General features: G+C 35.7%; 1 pseudogene; it reads right to left on the bottom strand.

Annotated features, from left to right (window-relative positions):
* Nucleotides 1-579: 579 nt before the first annotated feature.
* On the bottom strand, nt 580-15,297 carry LOC120206368 (annotated as a pseudogene).
* Between the last annotated feature and the right edge of the window lie 1,106 nt (nt 15,298-16,403).

The raw sequence follows: 16,403 nt of genomic DNA, 5'->3' as shown, positions 1-16,403 counted from the left end.
TTTACGAAAGTTATTGTAGCAGTGCATCGATACATAATCGATATTCGAAATTTTTCACTGTTCACGGTATTGTTCATTACTGTTCAGGTATTGTTCATATCATATAGTACTGTTCACAAATACATTTTTTTTCCAAATTTTCATGATGAAGCATAATTTAATAGTATTTATTGTATTTTCTTAATATAAGTTCAAATGTTTAGTTATTTTGTAAGGAAATTATTTTAAAAAGTCAATGTGACATCTCGAACTCATATCCGGGTCGGGTACAGATTGGGGTGTTACATCTTTCTCAACAAAATATTGTAGCAAATGATTCTGGATTAAAAGATTACAATGAACCCAAAGGGCATTGAAAAGAATTTTAATGTATGTGGGAATATTTTGTACAAAATAATATCATACCGTTCAAGCTTTCAAAGTAAAAAAAAATATTGTTCAAACGTAAATACACGTGGCTTCTTTAGCCACTGATTTTACCAAATGCTAGTCTTCTGGAAACAAGTAAACTACATACTTAAAAGATACAAAATTTGGGAGAGAAAATGTCACCAAATTTTTTGGAATCCAACTCATCGAACAAGTCTTGTACTTGACCCAGGAAATGCTTAAAATTGGAGGTTACTCAGTTGTTGCAACCTTGGAGCACTAGATGCTTAAAGGCAGGCAGAGTAGAAGTGGAAATCCTCACCATCCAGTGGTATGGCAGATTCAAGCCTCACACGATTCAGTCGAACACTGCCTAGAATGTACTCGGGCAATTCTTCCTCCACGTTTGCCTGCAGAAGGAAAGTATCCAGGCTTAAGATGTGTATTGTTAAGGGAACAATTCAAGCTTACAATGCACTTTACATCTATGTTACTTGGATTAGGGTGCTAGAGTCGGATATGGTTATAGATAGGCTTTTCTAAGGTTTCCCATGTATTGGAGGATCTTTAGAGGTTAATATCCCCATACTCATGTGTCAGACACGGGTACCTCAAGAAAATTAAAACTTTAAAATTCAAGTAGCTACTCTTCATTACTATAGGACTATTTTTTGTGTTTTTCCTTTTTGTTCACAGAACACAGTCTTCTTTTTTTTTAGCTTCTAGAACACACACACTCTTGAATACTGAGAAGAGAACACTCAACAGATAGTTCTCAAGCATGCCCCAAACTTTCCCAGCTAATTCCGCATATAATTCACTTGACATTGCATGATAATAACCATTAAAAAGTCCCTACCATTTACTAGCTCAGTTATAATGCAAAACCAGACCCGCATTTTAGAAGACCGTAATTACTCAGGTGAACAGTACGACAGGACACAAACCTCCATTAGTATTGCAAGATCTACTACTAAGCTTGTGACATATCCAAGGACGAGGCCAATAACACTTCTTGCTACTGATGATGACCCGATGTCCACGTCAATCTGTTCATGATAGAAGATTAGCAACAGTATAGAATCAGAAAGACCTCATCTAACTAATCAATAAAACTTATACCAGTCTAGAATTGCTCGTCAACTTTGAAAATTACAAGAATAGGCTTAGTTAAATATGTTTGGTCATTGAAATATATATCACTACCGTGTAACTAAGATTATAGAGATATCAAAATGCTTTTGATCATGATACTATGTGGGCAATTGCATGCTTAGTTAAACCATGAAATTCTCTGTTCTCATAAATTTTTAGTTTCTGGATTAAGTGGATCAATATCATACCTATAATAAATTGTAGATTCAACAATAGTAAAGAAAATAGAAAAATCTTTGATTGCGTTACCTCCAAAAAATTGTCTTGCCTGAAATATTTGCATGCAACAGCTTTCCCAAGAAGGCAAGCTTTTGTTCCAACCGCACGCTTGACCATCCAATACCCCTGTGTGCATTTAGCAATAACTAAGCTTTTCACTGGCATTAGAACAGTAGATAAAATCCAGTTATATGTTTACAGTATAGCATTCCATACCTCAACAATGCTTGGTATCAGTTTAAATCTTGCATCACGAAACGCATCTGTTCCTTCCACAAACATTTCCAGCAAAGAATCTTTATTCACTGGCCTGTCAGCAGCATAGTAGAGGACCAAACTATAGTTCGGTTTTGCAGGAATCTGAAAGAAAGACACCAAAACATATATCCTCTTTGAAAAACCAAAGTAAAGTTGTTGCAACGTGAAAACTAATTCCAATAAAATCCTCCCCTGCAATTATTCTCATTGTAAACCACCAAAGTCGGTATGCTTGGGAGAAAGTAGAAACTGAAAGTGAATTTAAAAGATCAGAGGATGATCTTCATTGACCATCTACAACAATAAAATTGTTCAAAATTACAATTTTGTCTTCATATCATCTACTATATACATGGGTATTTTGAGGATTAGCATTTCTTTCTATGATCACATCATTTGTGTTCAGAAATTTGACCTAAGCGTCATTACCATTATGATCTCAAACTACAAGTCCCAAGCAAACATCTTTCAGCTTTTAATAGTTAGTTTAAAAAACTTCCAGTTTCTGACAGGTTTGTTCAAAAACATGTGCTGATAAAGTAGGTAGAAATGCGTCCACATGTACCTCGAGATTAATCACAAGGACAAACGGAAGTTTTTTCCCTGCGTCAGACTGAAAATGAAAAATAGCAGTTAGGTCATAACTCATAAAACTGTCTTTCAATCATGCAAAATCATGCAGAATGCCTCCAATATTCTCGATTTAGCCTTTTCCAACTGTGAAGGAACATTTTTGTCCTGTGTGACAAAGAATATGACTTTCGTTTGTCTACCCAATTAGGAATACATAGATGCAAGAATAGATAGCGTGGCTGTCCCAAAGCGAATTATACAGTCCCTAACAGCTTGTAAGCGTACCAAACAATTTGCTTATGGTATTATCTTATGTAAAAACAGTCGGGTCATTCTCAAATTAAAATTTTGCAAACTGAAAGGAATTCTTATATACATATATCCGCTAGGAATTTTGATAGCTATTTTAGCTAAGTGTCATGATACATAAAAGATGTTTGCAGTTGAGATGAGGATGTTGCAATGGCTACGTCGGTACACCAGAAAAGACCGGACAAGAAACAGATGTTTTGGGGAAATGTGGTTAGTGAAATAGGAGATGTGCTGAAAGTTGGTAAGGACCTTGTTTCTTATTGTTAGACAAAGAAATATAACCTGGTGTAATAACAGAGAAAGCCCAACGTCGATTAGATTCGATCGATTTCTGGTGGATAATAACTTTGTGGCGGTTTTTCCAAACATTTCTCAGAAGCTCCTGTTGAAATCTGTCGGATCATAATGCAATCGAGATTGCAAATGAAGGTTTAAATTGGGGTCCCAAACCTTTTAGATTATATAGTTATTTGCTGGAGGGTGTAGGCTTTGTCAACATGGTGGAATCGGAGATGAAGAATCTAAAAATGGAAAACAAACGCAGGGGTATCATGAACATCCTCAAAGGCACAAAAACAACAATTAAAAAATGGCCGGACAGCAGTTCCTCTAGAATAGCCGAGTCAATTCGAGAGCAGAAAAAGAAAACCTAAACCTTGGAGTTGGCCTATCAACATGGTCCTCCTCTTTTAAAACAAGGGAGTCTCTGGTCTCCTATAGGAAAGAGTTATGGAACCTGAACTCTCGGGCTAAATGGGCAAAAGATGGAGATCAAAATTTGAGGTACTCTCACATATGTGCTTCGAATAGAAAAAGGTAAACTCTATAAAATCTTTGAAAGTTGCTGGGAGGATTATTGCGGACACTGAGCAGATCAGAAATTGCGTTAGTGAGTTCTTCAAGGAAGCCTATGACACGAGTTCCACCTTGGGAGTAGAAGATTTGAATCTGAATTTTCCCAAGTTGTCCAATGAACAGGCTGCTTACCTAGAAAAACATTTATCGGAGGAGAAAATTTGGGAAGCCATAGCACTTTCGACATTAATAAAGCGCCAGGATTGGATGCCCCGAATATGGGTTTTTTTAAGAAATTCTGGTCAGATCTTAAAGAGTTCATCCTGAAATTTTTTAATGATTTTTTCTCGGGCAATAAGTGGGAGAATGGGATTCACCACGCTTTTATCACCCTGATTCCAAAAAAAAAAAACCAAATCTAGAAGTCATGGAAGATTATAGGCCAATCAGCCTGGTAGGAGGCTTATATAAAATCTTATCGAAAGTACTTTCCGGGAAATTGAGATTGTGCATTGATTCTATCATCAGCCCTGCGCAATTTACCTTCATCCCGGATCCTTGGTTGCTCCTTTTTAGCAAACGAAGGGATTAACTATTAGAGGAAAAAAGGTTTGCAAGGTGTGGTGCTTTAAAGCAGATTTTAGAAGGGCTTATAACTCTATTGAATGCCAATTCTAATCTGAACTATGAAAGAGATGAGATTTGGTGAACAATAGGTTTCGTGGATTGTTAAATGCATCTCTTCGGCATCTATTTCAGTTCTCGTTAATGGAGTGCCAATGGAGAATTTTCCAATGGCAAAAGGTCTTCGTCAAGGTTGCTCCTATCACCTCCGTTGTTCGATTTGGTCGGAGAGGTGCTTAACTTGATGCTGGTCAAGGCGGTCAATTTGGGGATTAACTTGATGTTGTTCTCGCAAGTTTCTTGGGTGTGGAAAGAAGTTGTCAATAACTGCTTTAAAAATGATAAGTTTGAGGAATGCTTCCACAATCATACCCAAATTCGTGTGGGAAATGGAGAGGCTGCTTCTTTTTTTTTTGGCATGACATTTGGTTATGTGGGGTTCCTTTGATGAAGTGCAATTAACCAAGATTGTTCATTCTTTCAAACAAGGGAGAGTTGTAGAGTTTGGGAGCAATGGCCCTCCGAGGTGGACTTAGAACATCCAAGTGAGAAGAAACTTATGCGATTGGGAGTTGGATCAATGGATAGAACTTACGTCCTTGCTAAATAATTTCAATCTTCATGAAGCAGTGAGTGATGGATTATCATGGACCGGGAATGAGGAAGAAATCTACTCAGTTTCTTGTAGGAAGCTGCTATCTATAACATGGAAGGAGAGGACTAGCTTTGGACCAATCAAGTCTAGACGGGGCTTGCTCCACCGAAGGTGGAGACTTTCATCTGGCAAGTGATTCGTTGAAGGGTGGTGGTTAGAATAGAATTAATAAAACGAGGAGTCCCGGGGGTGGTCGACCATTTATGTTCGTTATACAACCTGTTTCCCGAATCGATTTTTCACTTGTTTCTCGTTTGTAGATCAGCCTGGGAACTTTGGAATCAATTTTTCCAATTCTGGAAAATCTCATCTGTCCTGATATTCCCACCCTAATTTCAGCCTGGAAGGACCTAGTACCTCTATTGACTATTTGGAAACTTATTCCTGGTGCTATAATTTGGACAATCTGAAAATTCAGGAATTCCGTAGTTTTCGATAATGGACCGGCAAACACATCTCTTCTTTTCTTTTAGCGAGGTTCAGACTTGCATCATTGTTTTCGGCCAAGTATCCAGAGTCTTTGATCCCTCTCGACCTCCTTATTGGTGATCCTTCCCTAGCAGATTCGTGCAATATTTTTAGCAAGAAAAAGTCGTCTCCCTTGCCTTGGCACCCCCTCCAGAAGGCTTTCTAAAGTTGATGTGGATGGAGCAGTTAATAAGGATGAAAAGCAGGAGGTATTGGGGATTATTAAGGGATTCCCGCAGTCGTATCTTAGGCCTTTCTCGGAACCTACTGGTCCGGACCCTCCTGCATTGGCAGAATTAAAAGCAATTAGATCTGGTCTTCGTCTCTTCGCTTCGGCAAATTGGGGGTTAAGGGTCGTTTGATATTGGAGAGTTTGTAGGAATCTCTAGGGTAGATCAAGGACCCCTCGACGTGCCCTCCAAGTTTTTAGTCCATTGTTAAGGAAATTGAATCTGTTGTTAGGAGTGATGAGGTCTTAATTCGTTTCATTCAAAGAAGCGTTAATTGGGAGGCAGATGAGTTGGCAAAAGTAGGAATTAGTTTTGTTTGACCCAGAAATTTCTAATGGTGTGGCACTATAGTTTGTAATCTCGGGGTTATTTTTTACCCCTTTTTCAATAAAAATCAATGTATTCTTTTCTCCCTTCCGTTTTTTGTCGTTAAATCTTATGGGTTTTTGACAATTATGAAGGGAGTTTTAACAACCTTCAATTCTTGTCAAAAAAAAAAAAAAACTAAGATTGTTTACATCACCAGAAAAAAACTTTGAAACTTTTTAGTTGTTTCTTATTGTAAGACAATATATATGGTTTGAGAAAAATTGAAGAAACTACACACTATTGAGATCAACGTAAAAACTCAAAACTTCGAAACTTTCCATTGTTGGTTCAAAAGTTGATCCATCAGTCCAAAATGCTAATCAAGTCGGGAAAAAATTATAAAAACTCAACTGAAGGCATCGTTTAGTTCCAGCTCAGAACTGCCATAAAGTAAATGTACAGAGAAAAAAACAAGCATGCAAATTGACTTCCTGCTACATAAGGAAAGCTAAAGATAATTTTCTACGAATAATAGTACATATGATAAGCAAAACCGAGATAATACATAAGTTTTGCTTATATATATATATAAAAAGTATTCTTTTAGCGTAAGATTGTTTAGCCATAACATGAAAAATTGTGAAACCTGGAAAGCCACTAGTTCATCTTATAGATTTTAACACTCAAAGTTCAGAAAGTAAAATGCACATATCAAGAAGGATTCCATAAAATTATATTGGTCTTACTAATCTACACAATGATTGCTGAAAAGTGTTTGAAAAAATAAAACCAAAAGAATCCAATCAAAGCAGCAAATTTAACATGACTTTCATACACACTCCACACTTGCAAAGAAATGGGAACAAAGTTTGAAACCTATTACAATACCTGAACTTGAGACTTTGGATGCAGTGCAATTTTGTCTGTGGCTTTATCGACTTTGAACCAGTCACAGCTTGAGCTTGAGAAGGGGCGCCCACCAGTTATCTACAAAAAGCTTGTGGGTTACTAAATAAACAACGTAAAGAACAAGGAAAGTGAAGCAAAAGTTACAGATATACTAAATAAACACAAGAAGAGGATTTCAACTATAAAAGGAAAAATTTCATCATAGGAAAAACCATGCTTCCTCAGTTTTTGTATTTGAAGCTGCAGTTGTGCAAGCAGAAAACTCATTAAGTACAGTTAAAAGCATATTATAAAAGTTTTTCATTTTGAAGTTGTAGCTTCAGTTGTTCAATCACTGTATTTGAAGCTGTAGTTGTGCCACTAATGCATGCAAATGTCAAGTCAATTTCAGTTAATTAATCAATTTTAGTTAATTAATCAATTTTATAAACTAGACCTGGCAAAATTAGGTAATTAAACTGCATCACACGAATTCCTAACAGAATTAATAACTGGCCTACAAAAGCATATGTATCAATAGATACACCAAGCAGACAACAGCTGTCATTCCGGTTTGTATCTCTTTTTTTCCAATCTAATAAGCCAGACAATATTAATTTCATGCTTTGATGATATAAGATGATGAAAACAGTGCACTCAGAACAAATAAAAGAATGAAAAATGCATGTCAAATGATAACAAGAAAAGGAAAATCTCACCTTGGCACTATTTTTTAAGTAAGTCTTTCCTCTAATCATAAACCCCGCACCACCAGGAGAAGTCCAACAATTTGTATCATCATCATCCTTTCCCTGGTGGAGAGAACCATTGAATTGACTTGCATCAACATGGATAGGGGGTACGCTAGGGTCTAGTTCCTTATTTGCATCTGCACTGACGTAATACTTGGTGTACTTAACAGCTCACAAAGGGATCAGCGTTAGAAGTTTGTTTAAGCTATAAAATATTATCATTTGTTGGTGACACAACCAAAATTGAACAAGGAATGCATAAATATAAAAAATATTTCCTGGATAAAGTCTTACTTTTCAAATTAAAGTAAAGCAGGTTAATCTTTCCAAATACAGATTTAATAAAAGAAAGAACCTGAAGTTTGCTTCAAAGATGAGCTTGAGAGGGTCGAAGATGCAGGCTTCTCCTTAATTGGCTTTTCCTGATAAAGTTAGAGCTAATCATCGATAATAGACTTCTTCAAGAAAATGATTAATAAATAGGTTACATCAATTCACAGATAGAGGCCTTCCTTTTTATCAAAAAAAAATCACAGATAGAGCAATAATTTTAAGTCTTCTTATGGAGGAGAGGAAGGCACTTGTGTTTTTCAATGAGGTGAAGAGGAAAGGATACCTCCTTTTCTGGTTCATCATCACTCTCTTCATCTTCTGTCGTTGAAGATTCGGCACCAGAAATTGCATCATAGAATTCATCTGGCAACTCGCCATCAGGATGTTTGGATTGCCCATCTATGGAGGAAGATTCACATTTAAGTGATGGATTTGCTCCAATATATTCTTTTAAACCTGAAACATTAACAAGAAAACATAACTGACACTTCAGTGATTGTGGCATAAAGTAAATAATATCAGTAAGAGAAGCCTGCAGGTTTTGATTCGGCTTTAAATATTTCTTGAAAATGTCATGTATATTCATCATTACCACGTCTCTGCCTTTATGTAATATGCGAAAGTCCTTATAGTGACACTGTCAGAAACTCAAACAATGTATATTCAGCATAAACCTAAAAGTGGCTAAGACAAAAAATAATCCTGTCCAATAGATTCTATCAGTCACTGCTGAGGTAAACAAAATAGGTCCATCCTGCCTTGAGCATGAAAGTCCTAGGGATATGAAAGAGAAGATACATATGTTGGATATCAGCGAAGTTGGGTTGTCTCAGCAGATCAAGGAAACATTACTGACTTGACAACAATGAAGTGACTGCCACATATGATATCAGTGAAAAAACCCTGCATGTTTTGATCCAGTTTTAATATTTCCCGAAAAGTTGGCATTTATGTTCTAATTGTTGATAGTATCTGTGTCTGTGTGAAATCTGAGGACGGGATAGTACTCTAGTTGAGAAAAAACCATCCCTTGATCATGAAAGTCCTAGGGATAGGAAAGAACAGCAGTGCATTTTGGAGATCAGTAAACTCAATTGTCTTAGTTTAACAAGTCTCTAACATGCACAAAATATCTGAAAGCCCATCTATCTAACAGAGATACCAGACCTGATATGCTGAGACAGCATAATGCTATATGTCTCTAAGTCATTAACTGTTAGCATCAGATCAAAAGGCAGATAATAAAGACTTGATTAGATAACTCAACCTGCCACCTGGGATAATAAAGCATACGGAATGGTCTTTTCAAACTTTGAGCTGTTATTTTTCTTCCATTTACCCATCCAGCATTATGAATCTCCAACATATGTGTTAGAAGGCATTTTTCAGTGTTTGAACCGTCGGGTCCATTTAACTTCTAACCTCCCAAGTAGATGCTGCAATCCACGGAAATATACATGTGAATTACGAACGGATATAAAAAGTATTTATATCAAAAGTCCCATATGAAACCTATGAAATCATTTAGTGACATAATCACTACCTTAAGAAAAATTAAAGTTCCACTGAATGAAACTTGTCCCTAAAAGCAGAGCATTTGGTAATACTAGAGAATATAGAAATATTTACGATCAATTACGTAGGGAACGTGCAGAGTCAACGGAAGAAAGATAGTGGCATTGCCTCTTATGCTAAAGGCCCAATGTATTCAAGCTATAGAGATTATAATGCTTTAGACGGAAAATACTTATTCCAACAAGCAATATAGATTCTTACGTTTAATCGTTGTACGTTGGTATCCATTTCTTGGAGGACGCTTCTTATGTACAGCAGGAAACTGCAAAATTGCTGCCGATAAATACTTGTCAAATGTGAGTGAAATGGAGGCAAGAAAATGTTAGTTTTCATATAAATAATTAAAATGGTTATTTGCAGGTCATCTTACTATATGCTCCATCCTGCCCTTGAAACCATTGCCTAGAAGACAAAATCTTTCTTGGATTGCCATCTACAAACATGTAACACGAAGAGTAAATGCAAGCCAATAACCAAAAAGACTATACAGGCTCGATCTAATTTAACAAGCTGATGGCTGACTGAGGAACCTAACATTGTTCAACTTTTAGTTATCTTTTTATGAGAAAAATAGATTATGATGATACATCAACCTGTAATCATCCATTTAATGAGTAAAATAAATTACGAGGATACATCAACCTCTAATTATCCATTTAATAGGAAAAATAAATTACAAGGATAAATTAAAACAAAGTACAAATTAGGACGTGCATGATGAAATCCACTTGATATCTTTGGAAAATGGTCCTCAAAGAGTTTAAGTAATCCATTCTGAAAAACTTACCTATAAGATATTTAGGATCATATGTTCCATAGACAACATCATAATTTCCATCATAAGAATCTACAAGCTCCAAGTCACCTGTCAGCATATCCCACCTGTAAAGATAGTTAGTAGGGAAATCAAACTTGCATTACTAGGAAATATGGGATCATGGATGGAACAACTTACTCGTATCTCCTTTGGCGGTCCGTGTTTAAGATTACTTCTAGAACAGTGTCTACACTTGCATCTACAATAGCGACAGCCTTTACAAGAGAAGCTTTTCCACTCTACAGATAATTTAAAGAACATTTAGGAAAGAGCTTGAGTAATCCATCTGATGAGGAGAAATTGCAAAACTTTGATACTGTTAGGTAATCTGAAGAAAATTGGCTTCTGTAATAGTTTAAGGTGAAGAAAGCTGCAGTGACACAGGACTCAGATATTCTAAATCTTCCTGTACATATATTTGTCAGCAAAGTGAACGAGATATGGTGAAAGTTCCAATTACATGGGAAATTCTATCATTATGCTTTTCCTATATTTAAATAAAATAAAAAGGAACAGAAACAATAAGTATCATGGCATAAATACCTTTGAGTCAGACACATCCTCAAGGATTCTAACACCTGAAACCAAAGTGAACAATTAGATGGTTACATACCTTTTCCATTAGGACCATCCTGTTCTTATTGAGAGACCCTTAACATACCATTACGAAGAATGAAATCTTTCATTTACTTATCTTAAAGAGAGGAAAATTTCAAATCTTATTCCGACATGCTCAGAAACCAATGCATGATACAGCCTAACAAAATTCTGACAAAAAGGAATTGCTTAAAGGATAGATTTGAGTCTAATCAACCATTCCAAGTTTTCCAGTTATGCGTGGATTATTGTCTGTGTTGCTTTTATTTATCACACTCCAATCTAGACAGTTTCAATTCCAGTGGCACTCTCTATGCCTTTTTAGCTTGCCATTTTTCTTTTGGATTAATGCATTTACCTCCCCCCCCCCCCCCCACCAAACAAGAGAGAAGGTATAAGAAGTATACCATTGATCGTACGAACACATTTCCATTCATGTGCTTCAACTGCATCTCCAAACTCCCCTTCAAAGTCCCCAAATGATCCACTATTTCCCAAGCTTGAGCCTTGCCGCGAAAGCGTCTCTGGACCACCTATGAAGAGCAGAAATAAAAGAAAATCGTAAATCTTATATGCACTATAAACTAATCACGGAAAGTTGAGAAATCATTACTATGTACTATTATAAACATAAAGGTTATAGTAAAATAAAGGATTATATAATAAATAACTAAAGTATACTATCTTTTTCATTTAAGTATCTAAAGTATTTTTTGTCAAAATAAGTATCTAAAGTTATCTTTTTAGTTAAAATAAGTACTTAAAGTATTTTTTTGGTCAAAATAGGTACCTAAAGTATTCAATTTTTTTATCTAAGTACCTAAAGTATTTAATTAATGCCACATATCAACTTTTTTAGGACTTAGATGAAAAAGTTTGAATAGTTTAGGTACCTATTTTGACATAAAATACTTTAGGTACCTATTTGGACCAAAAAAATAACTTTAGATACTTATTTTGACCAAAAAAATACTTAAGGTATGCAAATGAAAAAGAGAGTCTACTTTAAATACTTATTTGTGAAATAAACCTAAAATAAATAGAAAGAACGTCAAGTGAGAAAATGATTTTGGAAAGAAAAGCCTTCATATAGTTCATTCCTAAATTTAACTTCAAATATCCCAACACTTTTTTTTCTTAAAAGTAAAAGAATTTTTTTTATTACTCAAAATTATCAAATTTCTCCAAAAAGGTATATGCAAGATTTTCGATGTGTCACAAAGTTAACTTTCTCAGAGCTATCCAATTGACCAGGAATACACATGAAATATTAACTTACTATGATTCAGCTGTACTTTTATTGGTAATATCTGAAAGGTTCATGCAGTCAATTGCATTTCAAATGCTTTTGTAATTATGCCACAAAGTGGGACACAAAAGAATATTCTTTGAATATTAAGAATTTCGAAGAACTGACGAACCAAACTTCTCCTTTAGAAACTTAAAAGAAGAAATGACCAAAACCATAATGAAGATAAATACCAACTCACCTTGGCCAATTCTTATAAGCTTTTTTAATCCAGATGCATATCGCCTTACTCGAGGTCGATGGCCTTCCAAATCAATGCTTCAAAAAAAAAATGAGATATACATATTTCGATCAGAATATAAGGAAATGTCGATAAAACAAAGACATGCATGTAGAGATCACTTGATTTTGTGACGGTAGCAACTTCATTTTATTCCTCTCACAGATGAGCATCCTTCCATTCATAGTCTCTTCTCAACCTATCAATGGAACTTTCTCCTTGACCGGTTATACATAAATTTGTCTAAAATTGATACTCTAAAATAGTGACTACAAGTCGGTTAGTAAACTCAAGTAAGACTACTAAAAGATAGTCAAGGAGAATTGCTTACTCCGCCTCCATGATTAATTTGTTTCTGGCACCTCCTCCTCTTGAAAGCTCATATTCAGCCTTTGAAAAATAGGTAACGAGCGAATAAGAAAAAATCGTGAAGAGTAAAAGAAGTTCAAATCTTCTAAGAAAGCAACCAAATCATATACCATTTTATGTGACTTCTTTGTACCTGGTTCTTGGCATAGTCAAATGCCTCAATCCATTTTTCGATTCTTCAGCCGTGGTACAAGCAATCTGCAAGCAGGAAATCTAAGTTAGCCATGAACCACTTCAACGCACAAGACTATATGACCATCAATAAGATAAGTGACCCAAAGAGTTTAGTCTATAGAAAAATGGAAAGTTGGCATTTGCGATATGCTATGGAGTACACGTCATTGGAGAACCAACAAAGTGCATCATCATTCACTGAAGGCAAGAAGGATTTTCATCCAAAAAAGTTATGGTTTAGATTACTGAAACAATGACAACTATGGGAGAAAGGTAACCAGGATTTTAGAGCAGCATGGTAGAAGAGATTTTCCTTCTGGCTATTGTAGGGAACTGGGGTACTATTATCTCTTTCTGGGCAGCGTGGTTTAAAGATGGATTATCGCCACACTCGTGATAATTTGAAGTTGAAAAAGTTACAAAGAACAAAGTCAGCTTTATCCAGTAACGTAAACTTTCTAGATGATTCAGTAGAACTCTAAAAGATAACAAGAAAGCCAACCAGAAAGGTAGAGATAAAGTCAATCAGTTACAAGTTTACGAGAAAACCCATAGAAATATTAGGTCAGGTCTACCACACATTTGTATGACCTGAAAGGTAAATCCAATAAGTCAACAAAACTCGAAGAATTATACATAGCAACAGAATGTCATGTCATGCATGATAAAAGCTAGGATCTAGCAATCCCTGTCAATTGGATTGTGTGAAATGAAACAAACTTACTTCTCCTTTCTTGGTCTCATCCAATCGACCGTAGAACTGTATAGTGTAGTATTCCTACAAATTGTTAACAGAAAAAAAAGAACACTGTCAATCGCACGATTGAGCTTCACTATTGATTAACCGTACAAACAGTCCCGTCCCTGAGCATGGGCAAAAGGGGCGCTTGCCCAGAGAGCCCCTCTTCTCAGGGGCTTAAAATTATAAATTCACATATAATTAAAAGATGATTTAGTCACTCTTCTATTATTTTATTTTTATTTTGATCATTTAATTTTTTTTCTTTAAAATCATACTTAATGTTATATTTTTTTAACTGTACACCATTAAAAAAATTAACGGAGAAATTGATGTAACATTTTTAAATTATTTTTTATTTTTTCCACTTAACTAACATTTTTTTGTTATTTTTTTGTGTTACAAGTATGTTTATAAATTTTTTTGATGTTAAATTTAATAATTTATTATAGTTTAAAACGTAATATAAAAATAATTTACAAATAAATTTATTTAGTTTGTTCGTTCTTACAATTCAATTTTTCTATACTTGTTATTAGGGGCCTAATTTCTATTTTCGCCCCATGCCACTAAAATTTCATAAACGAGCTTGCATACAAACATTTGAATATCCAGTCGAGCTGCAAACCAAATGATTAAACTAAATCAACAGTTTAATCAAACAAACACCATAAAGTGAAAGTGGGGAGAAAGAGCCACATTGTACTGCCTGAGAGCAAAGTTTTGAAGAAAAAAATTGTGAATAATAAATATGAACGTATATAAAGATAACTAACACAGGTTTACCTCATTTCCAACTTTTCGAACCCCTGTCTCCTCCACCATTAGTGTAGGCCCTAGATACCTTTCCTAATAGGTTCTGGATGAGGAAAATGTTAGCAACCATAAAAACAACTAAGTAATTGTTTCTTCGTTCACATTGGCAAGAGCGATCAATGAAGAAATGCAAGAACGTGCTTTAAAAAACCCATATACAAAAGTTTATTCGAAGGGCTCTCTTGCAGACTTTGCAGTTGTACTGTCAATTGTCAAAGCCCCGAATCAGAATTCTAAAGACTACCACAGTGAATTCGTTCTGGTTAAAATGAATTATTCATCATTGATAAAGTACATTACGTTTTGATACAGTAGGTGCCTGTTGAATATATTTACAATTTTAATCAGCTTCCTACAAATTCCGAACTCCAATGCATCTGTCTTTCAAAGAATTGCAAATACCTAAATTATTTTCAAACTTAAATAAGAATTAGTTTTAAACTTCAATAAGAAATATATCAAAATTTCACCATATTTGATCCTCAAAATGGAATAAGAATAAAATATTCAGACGGATACACAATCACAATCTGCAATAAACTGAAAACAAATAAGGAAAAAGAAATGTCGTTACGTACAGCCGGGGTTTTCTTGAGGATCTCTTCTATACATCTCAACGTATTTTCCTCTTATATAGAGGAACCGATGATGGCAATACTCATGGCCGATCGAGTTGACTCCTACATGGTACAACCCACCCCGAAATACCAAAGCGTCTTCCTCGTCCTCGCCGTAGCTCATGCTGCGTTCTGTACCTATGTCTACTGCCGCTACGGTTAAAGCTGTTGTCACGGCTAAGTTCCAACTCGGTTCCTCCCTCGCCTGATCCCGCCTTCGTATCCATCTCTAAATTCCTGCTCCATTACAAATTCAAATTATTGTAAATCGATTAGATTCATACGCTTTCTTCCCACGAATTATAAAAGGGAAATTGATGATTTGACTGTGAGCGGGTGAGAGAAATCTTAAGCAGGAGTGGTCGGGCGGGAAGGAAGGAATATTTTCGTTTAAGCCCATCTATTTTTTTTTCCATTTGGACATTGGGAATATGGGTCCATTTAACGTTATGTTATTGGGGTTCAATTATACTTCTACTAGGAAAAAAAGATTAAATATACAAAAGGTGTCTAACCTTAGTCAGTTTTTCAATTTAATGTCAAACATTTTTTTTCGTTTCAGTTTGGTGCCTGACCCATTAAAAATGCCATTTTGCATATTTTTTAGGATAAAATATATAAATAATCCCCAAACTTTTAGGGTGTTGTATTTTGGTCACCCCGTTAAACTCTTCATTCATTCTTCTTCTTCTGTCGTCATTTCTCAATAGTGGCGTGCACTGCCAGCACCAAAACGTTCCCCACCATCCTTTACCAAAAACCTTATGGTTATTCACTGTAAACCACCATCGATCGTTGTGGGTGGCCCTTTGAAGCTTCATAAACCCTATTATTGATATTCTTCATGATTCCGACATCCGTAGGTCGCACCGTCACCCGTTAAACTCTTCATTCATTCTTCTTCTTCTGTCGTCATTTCTCAATAGTGGCGTGCACTGCCAGCACCAAAACGTTCCCCACCATCCTTTACCAAAAACCTTATGGTTATTCACTGTAAACCACCATCGATCGTTGTGGGTGGCCCTTTGAAGCTTCATAAACCCTATTATTGATATTCTTCATGATTCCGACATCCGTAGGTCGCACCGTCACCACCAACATGACTATCGTCCACCCACGACCAAAACTCGACCACCCTCGCACCGTGAATCGTCGTCATTCCTCGTGAAAAATGACTTAAAGCTTCATCTGAAAACACTAAACCACCGCCTTTGTTTTTGCGATTTTCGC

Source organism: Hibiscus syriacus, unplaced genomic scaffold (assembly GCF_006381635.1).
Source record: "Hibiscus syriacus cultivar Baekdansim isolate YM2019G1 unplaced genomic scaffold, ASM638163v2 tig00013738_pilon, whole genome shotgun sequence".
In the NCBI taxonomy this organism is placed as follows: Eukaryota; Viridiplantae; Streptophyta; class Magnoliopsida; order Malvales; family Malvaceae; genus Hibiscus; species Hibiscus syriacus.
This window is presented reverse-complemented; position numbering and strand designations above follow the sequence as displayed.